The sequence below is a fragment of the Rattus norvegicus genome, chromosome 7 (genome assembly GCF_021556685.1).
Source record: "Rattus norvegicus strain SHRSP/BbbUtx chromosome 7, alternate assembly SHRSP_T2T, whole genome shotgun sequence".
Taxonomy (NCBI): Eukaryota; Metazoa; Chordata; class Mammalia; order Rodentia; family Muridae; genus Rattus; species Rattus norvegicus.
In genome coordinates, this window is record NC_141540.1 from 74,535,700 (window position 1) to 74,547,364 (window position 11,665).

Sequence of the window (11,665 nt, forward strand, 5' to 3'; positions counted from 1 at the left end):
TACTATACTTATAAGTAACTCTATGAGACCTCTACATATCCATTGCTAGATGATGCAATGTTACTTTTTTTTTTCTTAACTTGAGTATTTCTTATATACATTTCGAGTGTTATTCCCTTTCCCGGTATCCGGGCAAACATCACCCTCCCCCCTCCCCTTCCTTATGGGTGTTCCCCTCCCAACCCTCCCCCCATTGCCGCCTCCCCCCACCAGTCTAGTTCACTGGGGGTTCAGTCTTAGCAGGACCCAGGGCTTCCCCTTCCACTGGTGCTCTTACTAGGATATTCATTGCTACCTATGAGGTCAGAGTCCAGGGTCAGTCCATGTATAGTCTTTAGTTAGTGGCTTAGTCCCTGGAAGCTCTGGTTGCTTGGCATTGTGGTACATATGGGGTCTCGAGCCCCTTCAAGCTCTTCCAGTTCTTTCTCTGATTCCTTCAACGGGGGACCTATTCTCAGCTCAGTGGTTTGCTGCTGGTATTCGCCTCTGTATTTGCTGTATTCTGGCTGTGTCTCTCAGGAGCGATCTATATCCGGCTCCTGTTGGTCTGCACTTCTTTGCTTCATCCATCTTGTCTAATTGGGTGGCTGTATATATATGGGCCACATGTGGGGCAGGCTCTGAATGGGTGTTCCTTCAGTCTCTGTTTTAATCTTTGCCTCTCTCTTCCCTGACTAGGGTATTCTTGTTCCCCTTTTAAAGAAGGAGTGAAGCATTCACATTTTGATCATCTGTCTTGAGTTTCATTTGTTCTAGGCATCTAGGGTAATTCAAGCATTTGGGCTAATAGCCACTTATCAATGAGTGCATACCATGTATGTCTTTCTGTGATTGGGTTAGCTCACTCAGGATGATGTTTTCCAGTTCCGACCATTTGCCTACAAATTTCATAAAGTCGTTGTTTTTGATAGCTGAGTAATATTCCATTGTGTAGATGTACCACATTTTCTGTATCCATTCCTCTGTTGAAGGGCATCTGGGTTCTTTCCAGCTTCTGGCTATTATAAATAAGGCTGCAATGAACATAGTGGAGCACGTGTCTTTTTAATATGTTGGGGCAGCTTTTGGGTATATGCCCAAAAGAGGTATAGCTGGATCCTCAGGCAGTTCAATGTCCAATTTTCTGAGGATCCTCCAGACTAATTTCCAGAATGGTTGTACCAGTTTGCAATCCCACCAACAATGGAGGAGTGTTCCTCTTTCTCCACATCCTCGCCAGCATCTGCTGTCACCTGAGTTTTTGATCTTAGCCATTCTCACTGGTGTGAGGTGAAATCTCAGGGTTGTTTTGATTTGCATTTCTCTTATGACTAAAGATGTTGAACATTTCTTTAGGTGTTTCTCAGCAATTCGGCATTCCTCAGCTGTGAATTCTTTGTTTAGCTCTGAGCCCCATTTTTTCATAGGGTTATTTGTTTCCCTGCGGTCTAACTTCTTGAGTTCTTTGTATATTTTGGATATAAGGCCTCTATCTGTTGTAGGATTGGTAAAGATCTTTTCCCAATCTGTTGGTTGCCGTTTTGTCCTAACCACAGTGTCCTTTGCCTTACAGAAGCTTTGCAGTTTTATGAGATCCCATTTGTCGATTCTTGATCTTAGAGCATAAGCCATTGGTGTTTTGTTCAGGAAATTTTTTCCAGTGCCCATGTGTTCCAGATGCTTCCCTAGTTTTTCTTCTATTAGTTTGAGTGTGTCTGGTTTGATGTGGAGGTCCTTGATCCATTTGGACTTAAGCTTTGTACAGGGTGATAAGCATGGATCAATCTGCATTCTTCTACATGTTGACCTCCAGTTGAACCAGCACCATTTGCTGAAAATGCTATCTTTTTTCCATTGGATGGTTTTGGCTCCTTTGTCAAAAATCAAGTGACCATAGGTGTGTGGGTTCATTTCTGGTCTTCAATTCTATTCCATTGGTCTATCTGTCTGTCTCTGTACCAATACCATGCAGTTTTTATCACTATTGCTCTGTAATACTGCTTGAGTTCAGGGATAGTGATTCCCCCTGAAGTCCTTTTATTGTTGAGGATAGCTTTAGCTATCCTGGGTTTTTTGTTATTCCAGATGAATTTGCAAATTGTTCTGTCTAACTCTTTGAAGAATTGGATTGGTATTTTGATGGGGATTGCATTGAATCTGTAGATCGCTTTTGGTAAAATGGCCATTTTTACTATATTAATCCTGCCAATCCATGAGCATGGGAGATCTTTCCATCTTCTGAGGTCTTCTTCAATTTCCTTCTTCAGTGTCTTGAAGTTCTTATTGTACAGATCTTTTACTTGCTTGGATAAAGTCACACCGAGGTACTTTATATTATTTGGGTCTATTATGAAGGGTGTCGTTTCCCTAATTTCTTTCTCGGCTTGTTTCTCTTTTGTATAGAGGAAGGCAACTGATTTATTTGAGTTAATTTTATACCCAGCCACTTTGCTGAAGTTGTTTATCAGCTTTAGTAGTTCTCTGGTGGAACTTTTGGGATCACTTAAATATACTATCATATCATCTGCAAATAGTGTTATTTTGACTTCTTCTTTTCTGATCTGTATCCCCTTGACCTCCTTTTGTTGTCTGATTGCTCTGGCTAGAACTTCAAGAACTATATTGAATAAGTAGGGAGAGAGTGGGCAGCCTTGTCTAGTCCCTGATTTTAGTGGGATTGCTTCAAGTTTCTCTCCATTTAGTTTAATGTTAGCAACTGGTTTGCTGTATATGGCTTTTACTATGTTCAGGTATGGGCCTTGAATTCCTATTCTTTCCAGGACTTTTACCATGAAGGGGTGTTGAATTTTGTCAAATGCTTTCTCAGCCTCTAATGAAATGATCATGTGGTTTTGTTCTTTCAGTTTGTTTATATAATGGATCACGTTGATGGTTTTCCGTATATTAAACCATCCCTGCATGCCTGGGATGAAGCCTACTTGGTCATGTTGGATGATTGTTTTGATGTGCTCTTGGATTCGGTTTGCCAGAATTTTGTTGAGTATTTTTGCGTCGATATTCATAAGGGAAATTGGTCTGAAGTTCTCTTTCTTTGTTTGTCTTTGTGTGGTTTAGGTATAAGAGTAATTGTGGCTTCATAGAAGGTATTCGGTAGTGATCCATCTGTTTCAATTTTGTGGAATAATTTGGATAATATTGGTATGAGGTCTTCTATGAAGGTTTGATAGAATTCTGCACTAAACCCGTCTGGACCTGGGCTCTTTTTGGTTGGGAGACCTTTAATGACTGCTTCTATTTCCTTAGGAGTTATGGGGTTGTTTAACTGGTTTATCTGTTCCTGATTTAACTTCAATACCTGGTATCTGTCTAGGAAATTGTCCATTTCCTGAAGATTTTCAAGTTTTGTTGAATATAGGTTTTTATAGTAAGATCTGATGATTTTTTGAATTTCCTCTGAATCTGTTGTTATGTCTCCCTTTTCATTTCTGATTTTGTTAATTTGGACGCACTCTCTGTGTCCTCTTGTTAGTCTGGCTAAGGGTTTATCTATCTTGTTGATTTTCTCAAAGAACCAACTTTTGGTTCTGTTGATTCCTTCTATGGTCCTTTTTGTTTCTACTTGGTTGATTTCAGCTCTGAGTTTGATTATTTCCTGCCTTCTACTCCTCCTGGGTGTATTTGCTTCTTTTTGTTCTAGAGCTTTTAGGTGTGCTGTCAAGCTGCTGACATATGCTCTTTTCTGTTTCTTTCTGCAGGCACTCAGCGCTATGACTTTTCCTCTTAGCACAGCTTTCATTGTGTCCCATAAGTTTGGGTATGTTGTACCTTCATTTTCATTAAATTCTAAAAAGTTTTTAATTTCTTTCTTTATTTCTTCCTTGACCAGGTTATCATTGAGTAGAGCATTGTTCAATTTCCAAGTATATGTGGGCATTCTTCCTTGATTGTTATTGAAGACCAGTTTTAGGCCGTGGTGGTCCGATAGCACGCATGGGATTATTTCTTTCTTTCTGTACCTGTTGAGGCCCGTTTTTTGACCAATTATATGGTCAATTTTGGAGAAAGTACCATGAGGAGCTGAGAAGAAGGTATATCCTTTTGCTTTAGGATAGAATGTTCTATAAATATCCGTTAAGTCCATTTGGCTCATGACTTCTCTTAGTCTGTCTACATCTCTGTTTAATTTCTGTTTCCATGATCTGTCCATTGATGAGAGTGGGGTGTTGAAATCTCCCACTATTATCTTGTGAGGTGCAATGTGTGATTTGAGCTTTAGTAAGGTTTCTTTTACGTATGTAGGTGCCCTTTTATTTGGGGCATAGATATTTAGGATTGAGAGTTCATCTTGGTGGATTTTTCCTTTGATGAATATGAAGTGTCCTTCCTTATCTTTTTTGATGACTTTTAGTTGAAAATTGATTTTATTTGATATTAGAATGGCTACTCCAGCTTGCTTCTTCTGACCATTTGCTTGGAAAATTGTTTTCCAGCCTTTCACTCTGAGGTAATGTCTGTCTTTGTCTCTGAGGTGTGTTTCCTGTAGGCAGCAGAATGCAGGGTCCTCGTTGCGTATCCAGTTTGTTAATCTATGTCTTTTTATTGGGGAGTTGAGGCCATTGATGTTGAGAGATATTAAGGAATAGTGATTATTGCTTCCCGTTATATTCATATTTGGATGTGAGGTTATGTTTGTGTGCTTTCATTCTCTTTGTTTTGTTGCCAAGACGATTAGTTTCTTGCTTCTTCTAGGGTATAGCTTGCCTCCTTATGTTGGGCTTTACCATTTATTATCCTTTGTAGTGCTGGATTTGTAGAAAGATATTGTGTAAATTTGGTTTTGTTATGGAATATCTTGGTTTCTCCATCAATGTTAATTGAGAGTTTTGCTGGATACAGAAACCTGGGCTGGCAGTTGTGTTCTCTTAGGGTCTGTATGACATCAGTCCAGGATCTTCTGGCCTTCATAGTTTCTGGCGAGAAGTCTGGTGTGATTCTGATAGGTCTCCCTTTATATGTTACTTGACCTTTTTCCCTTACTGCTTTTAATACTCTTTCTTTATTTTGTGCGTTTGGTGTTTTGACAATTATGTGACGGGAGGTGTTTCTTTTCTGGTCCAATCTATTTGGAGTTCTGTAGGCTTCTTGTATGTCTATGGGTATCTCTTTTTTTAGGTTAGGGAAGTTTTCTTCTATGATTTTGTTGAAGATATTTACTGGTCCTTTGAGCTGGGAGTCTTCACTCTCTTCTATACCTATTATCCTTAGGTTTGATCTTCTCATTGAGTCCTGGATTTCCTGTATGTTTTGGACCAGTAGCTTTTTCCGCTTTACATTATCTTTGACAGTTGAGTCAATGATTTCTATGGAATCTTCTGCTCCTGAGATTCTCTCTTCCATCTCTTGTATTCTGTTGGTGAAGCTTGTATCTACAGCTCCTTGTCTCTTCTTTTGGTTTTCTATATCCAGGGTTGTTTCCATGTGTTCTTTCTTGATTGCTTCTATTTCCATTTTTAATTCCTTCAACTGTTTGATTGTGTTTTCCTGGAATTCTTTCAGGGATTTTTGTGTCTCCTCTCTATGGGCTTCTACTTGTTTATTTATGTTTTCCTGGAATTCTTTCAGGGATTTTTGTGTCTCCTCTCTATGGGCTTCTACTTGTTTATTTATGTTTTCCTGGAATTCTTTCAGGGATTTTTGCGATTCTTTCAGGCATTTTAGCAATTCCTCTCTGTAGGCTTCTACTTGTTCTCTAAGGGAGTTCTTCACGTCTTTCTTGAAGTCCTCCAGCATCATGATAAAAAATGATTTTGAAACTAGATCTTGCTTTTCTGGTGTGTTTGGATATTCCATGTTTGTTTTGATGGGAGAATTGGGCTCCGATGTTGCCATGTAGTCTTGGTTTCTGTTGCTTGGGTTCCTGCGCTTGCCTCTCGCCATCAGATTATCTCTAGTGTTACTTTGTTCTGCTATTTCTGACAGTGGCTAGACTGTCCTATAAGCCTGTGTGTCAGGAGTGCTGTAGACCTGTTTTCCTCTCTTTCAGTCAGTTATGGGGACAGAGTGTTCTGCTTTCGGGCGTGTAGTTTTTCCTCTCTACAGGTCTTCAGCTGTTCCTGTGAGCCTGTGTCTTGAGTTCACCAGGCAGCTTTCTTGCAGCAGAAAGGTTGGTCTTACCTGTGGTCCCGAGGCTCAAGTTCGCTCGTGGGGTGCTGCCCACGGGCTCTCTGCAGCGGCAGCAACCAGGAAGATATGCGCTGCCCCTTCCAGGAGCTTCAGTGCACCAGGTTTCCAGATGGTCTTTGGTGTTTTCCTCTGGCATCCGAGATGTGTATGCAGAGTGCAGACTCTTCTGGTTTCCCAGGCGTGTCTGCCTCTCTGAGGGTTTAGCTCTCCCTCCCACGGGATTTGGGTGCAGAGAACTGTTTATCTGGTCTGTTTCCTTCAGATTCTGGCGGTGTCTCAGGCAGGGGTCCTGCCGCTCCTGGGCCCTCCCCCACGGGAGCCCAGAGGCCTTATACAGTTTCCTCTTGGGCCAGGGATGTGGGCAGGGGTGGGCAGTGTTGGTGGTCTCTTCCGCTCTGCAGCCTCAGGAGTGCCCACCTGACCAGGCGGTGAGGTCTCTTTCCCACGGAGTCTGGGAGCAGAGAGCTGCTGCGGGCCGGGATCCGCGGGTGTGGGACTTCCGGTAAACACAGGACGTGCCCGGTCCTAGAGGAATTCTGCCTCTGTGTCCCGATTTCACCAGGCAGCTTTCTTGCAGCAGACAAGTTGGTCTTACCTGTGGTCCCGAGGCTCAAGTTTGCTTGCGGGGTGCTGCCCACGGGCTCTCTGCAGCGGCAGCAACCAGGAAGACCTGTGCCTCCCCTTCCCGGAGCTTCAGTGCACCAGGTTTCCAGATGGCCTTTGGTGTTTTCCTCTGGCGTCCAAGATGTGTATGCAGAGTGCAGTCTCTTCTGGTTTCCCAGGCGTGTCTGCCTCTCTGAGGGTTTAACTCTCCCTCCCACGGGATTTGGGTGCAGAGAACTGTTTATCCGGTCTCGCAATGTTACTTTTAAAAGAACATAAAATTACTCATTACTTTTGGCTTTGAAGATTTCTTTATGTTTCAATATCTAATAAATATTCTCATAATTTGTGAAAACCTTGTGAACCCTAGATAAGTAATTGATACGTTGCTGTACTCTTCTCCCTGCCCCCTCCATGAGCATCATAACCAGGTCCAGGCCCCTTTCTAGTGAATCTCAAAGAGGCCCTGGTCCTGTAAGCTGGCTTCTGTGCAGTGTTGCTGCTGGGTTCCAGTTGCTGTCTCACTGTTATCCAAATGACCACAGCGCTGAAATTTTCTTCCTTCTCTTAGGGTTTAAGAGAATGTTTACGTTAGATTCCCTGAGCCAGTGGTTTTTCTCTCTGCTACTTTGTGCCCCAACCCCAAATAGGAGAGACTAAAGAGGGTGAGTCTCAACTGGTCAACCTCCTGCATCCCTGCATGGGGAGTCAACTTGCCAGGGATAAAGCTGCCAGCATCCTGCAACTGATTCTGCATCTCAGGGTCAAAGGAACCCAGTGTGGTATTCCAGAGGGACCCATTTAAACAGGCTCTTATTTACATAGAACTTCACCGTCTTCAGAGGATCTTTATGAACAATAAACAATGTTTTGACTCAGAAAAATGTTCTATCCTCAGGATGTTTTCTCTACTAAGAACAGCACCATTTCAATGACACTTTTGTCTTCATGGATACATATTTGTACTGAAGAGATTTTCTGAAGGAAATTCCATTAAGACAATTTAATTCCTGAACAATTCTTTCAAGTAGTCCTGTTAAATCCTTCCCAGTTTTTCCTATCTCTATTCATATTGTATTTCACAGAATTTATTTTTACTGAAGTCTAGTTTCTCCACAATCATGTCATATAAACTTGAGCTTATCAATCATCTTCTTTAAAAAAGACTGAATATTATGGTTGTAACTTTTACCACAACTTTTATAGACAATTATTTCTAAAAAGTTCAATGGTTCTGAGTCATAGTCATATATCATAATTTTACATAGTACAAATTTTAATTTCATTTCTACAAGCTATGTTTACCATGACTTTCATGAAATTCCACTAGTTCTATGATGTACCACTTTCAGAACACAGCCACGTGTTTATGCCTTCAGATATTCCAAGGCCCTGGCCTATTTCAAAGGACTTCCTTGTATATGATGAATCCTGAGGATGTGAGCCTTAGAGTCAGACTATCTAGGTTAATCTGGGAAAATAATCTTTATGGTTTCTTATGTATTAAATGGAGTCACTATTAGTCCCTAAACCATAAAGTTCTTGTAACAATTAAAAGTATCACATATCCAAAGTGTTTCATACCCATGACACATAAGCCATCTTGCTCAAAACACTTTTAAGACCATCTGTAAGGCTCCTCAGAAAATCGGACATTGAACTACCTGAGAACCCAGCTATTCCTCTCTTGGCCATATACCCAAAAGATGCCCCCCAACATATAACAAAGACACGTGCTCCACTATGTTCATAGCAGCCCTATTTATAATAGCCAGAAGCTGGAAAGAACCCAGATGCCCTTCAACAGAGGAATGGATACAGAAAATGTGGTATATCTACACAATGGAATACTACTCAGCTATCAAAAACAATGACTTTATGAAATTCATAGGCAAATGGATGGAACTGGAAAATATCATCCTGAGTAAGGTAACCCAATCACAGAAAAACACACATGGTATGCACTCATTGATAAGTGGATATTAGCCCAAATGCTCAAATTACCCTAAATGCACAGAACATATGAAACTCAAGAAGGATGACCAAAATGTGAATGCTTCAATCCTTCTTTAAAATGGGAACAAGAATACCCTTGGGAAAGAATAGGGAGGCAAAGTTTAGAGCAGAGGCTGAAGGAACGCCCATTCAGAGCCTGCCCCATGTGTGGCCCATACATATACAGCCACCAAACTAGATAAGATGGATGAAGCAAAGAAGTGCAGGCTGACAGAAACCAGATGTAGATCTCTCCTGAGAGACACAGCCAGAATACAGCAAATACATAGGTGAATGCCAGCAGCAAACCACTGAACTGAGAACAGGACCCCCGTTGAAGGAACCAGAGAAAGGACTGAAAGAGCTTGAGACCCCATATGAACAACAATGCCAACCAACCAGAGTTTCCAGGGACTAAGCCACTACCCAAAGACTATACATGGACTGACCCTGGGCTCCAACTGCATAGGTAGCAATGAGTAGTCTAGTAAGAGCACCAGTGGAAGGGGAAGCCCTTGGTCCTGCCAAGACTGAACCCCAGTGAACATGATTGTTGGGGGGAGGGTGGTAATGTGGGGAGGATGGGGAGGGGAACACCCATATAGAATGGGAGGGGGAGGGGTTAGGGGGATGCTGGCCTGGAAATCGGGAAGGGGAATAACAATTGAAATGTAAATAAGAAATACCCAATTTAATAAAGATGGAGGAAAAAAAGACAATCTGTAAGGAACTAACTGAAGCTCCATGACTTAAATTATCAGCAGTTTATGTCTCAACACTGCTACATTCTATAAATATATAATATATATGAATATATACAATATATGAATATAGATATATATACACAAAATCACCTTGTATCTATCCATTCGAAATATGATTTCCCCCTTTGGCCATTGTGAACAGTGCTATGATTAACCATGAGGTACAGACCAGAAGGCTGCTAGAGCAAAAGCAGTAGTAAAGTACTGATATATAATACAGTGTAGATTAACATTGAAAGTGTCATGCTAAGAGAAAGAAGACAGTTACAGGAACCTGTCTCCATAGAAACAAAAGGCAGATTGGGCTAGATGGAGAAAGAGATGAAGAGAGACTAGTTAATGAAATCGCTGCTTTTGAAGAGATGGAAATGACCTAAAACTAGTGAGGCGATGGTCACACAACATTATAAATATACTTTTAAATACCATCAAGTTATATTCCCTAAAAGACCCAATCTTATGTGAATTCCACTTCAATTTTAAAAATCATGGCCAAAGCAATCCGTTATTTCTGGAGAGTTGGAAGGCTTCCTTCTGGCAGGAGGGCTGCTCTCCCACCCATTTCCTCATTCTCCAGAGGCAAGCCCTAGACTTACAAACCCCAGTGCCTAGGCACTAACCAAGCTTCTGTTTCGTAGTATGCTAGTGACCAAGAACAAATCACATGTCCAGTCCCAGAGTCAGCATGTGTGAAAGTTGTACAAGCAAATTGACACCAGGAGGTATAACTCACTGGGGGCTATTCCTGTAGCAGCCTTTGACAGGCCCCATTCTGATCATCTACTTCAAGCCAGGCCTGGGTCTGAAATGATTTGCTTCTGACTAATAGGACCTTCAGGCTGTGGCTTTAGAATGGGGAAATACAAGGCTTAAACATATCCTGTCTGCTCAGAATGGAATGACTGGACTGCCTTCAGCAGTCCTCCTTTTCCAGGCTTCTCCCTTATCCAATTTCACTGGTTTTGATCAGAGCCCATCTTGTTCTCAACCCTGATCACAATTTAATATGAAACAGATGAATGGGAAGCAGGACAGATTCAATAAAACAGTCTTCACAGTGTCCAACTCTGAGGGCTGTGGACACACCACTCTGACATTCCTGCTGAGTTAATCCTATCAACAATGGCCAGGGTCAGCTCTACTGTGAAAGAACACCCCCACCCAGGTGGCCTGGCAGGCAGAGTATCCCCAGTGTGCTTAAAGATAGCAAGACTGGTTTCCAGGAGACAAGCAACCACAATAGCTGACTGAAGTCATGCAAGATTGGCACTGTCATGATCCCCAGGTTAAAAGTGAAAAATATACTGGAACACTGCCCTGCCAAAAAGCCCTTGCTAGAATGAAAGGCCCATTGCCTTCAGCTACTGGTTTCTTCAGACCTCACTGTCTGGGAAGCCTATACACATGCCCATAACAGCCATGGTGGAGACATCACTAGTCTGCTTCCAGCAATTCTATACGCTAGAGAGAATCTAAACCTCCTCAATAGCCAGCAAGAACCTGGAACTCAGAGCCGTGGCTCATCACCTCTGCAGACCAGCTACAGTTTGGAGTCAGACAGCATGATATACCAGGAGGGATAAGAATTTCAGTGAGTCAAAAGGATGCAAAGAAGTAGCGGCTTAAGCGTCACAGGTGTTTGTTTCTCTTTCACAGAGAATACTTAGAGGACTCTAGCCCAGAGCTTACATGGGAATCCACAGAACCTTCAGGAGCCTGGGCTTCCTTCCTGCCCCCAGGTTTTCCATGCTTAGACTGCAGCCCACACTCAAATAACAAGCAGCAGATGAGGAAAGCACAGGATAAAGGGAGGAAAGTGGTTACACTGCCTTTTCTTAAAGGAAAGTTCCTGGAGGCTACTACCGACATCTCTACTGTCAGCCCAAGAGACGAAATGTCATTGCACTGTCACCTGCAAAAGAATGACATCTTCCCTTTGGATGGCCATCTTCCCTAGCTAGACCTTAGCTGAGGAGTAACTAAGGAAGAAGAGTGGAAGAAATTCCGATACATACGCAACTGATATCAACTCAACGCTACTCAGTTCTCATACATGCCTGAACCCAGTTAGTGAGTAAAGGAATCATTGTGTCTCCTCATGTAAGGGGTATGAGGAAGGCTCTGCTCCTCTCCCAGAGAGTCAGAGAGAAAACAGATGCCTATGGATTTAAATCAAGATG